Genomic DNA, 536 nt, shown 5'->3' on the forward strand with positions numbered 1-536 from the left:
AATCTTACGATCATGATGCTGACACTCTAACCACTAAGCCACGGGCCTCCACGCGATAGAATATATCTAAGGCTAAATGTGTTACAGCTAGAGCAAACCATCATGTCTGTTCACGCTACAGTCGTGGCCAAAACTTTGGAACACAGATCTGAAAATTTGAATTTTTATATTTGATGCCCGAAGTTATATTTAATTTGCAATATATTATTACTTGGCCGAAAGTTTGGAACATAGATCTGAAAATTAGAATCTTTATATTAAATTCCCAAATATCATGTTGAAAGCACCGGTTCTCGTCCGATCACCGAAGTTAAGCAACATCGAGCCTAGTTAGTACTTAGATGGGTGACCGCTTGGGAAACCTAGGTGCTGTAAGCGGCTGTGTGGTAAGTAGCTTGCTTACCAACCACATGGTTCTGGGTTCAGTCCCACTGCGTGGCACCTTGGGCAAATGTCTTCTACTATAGCCTCGGCCCGACCAAAGCCTTGTGAGTGGATTTGGTAGACGGAAACTGAAAGAAGCCCGTCGTATATAT

General features: G+C 42.7%; 1 pseudogene; it reads left to right on the forward strand.

The window, feature by feature from the left end:
- The first annotated feature begins 269 nt into the window (after window positions 1-269).
- LOC128249450 (5S ribosomal RNA) lies at window positions 270-368 on the forward strand (annotated as a pseudogene).
- Window positions 369-536: the final 168 nt, after the last annotated feature.

Source organism: Octopus bimaculoides, chromosome 14, assembly GCF_001194135.2.
Source record: "Octopus bimaculoides isolate UCB-OBI-ISO-001 chromosome 14, ASM119413v2, whole genome shotgun sequence".
In the NCBI taxonomy this organism is placed as follows: domain Eukaryota; kingdom Metazoa; phylum Mollusca; class Cephalopoda; order Octopoda; family Octopodidae; genus Octopus; species Octopus bimaculoides.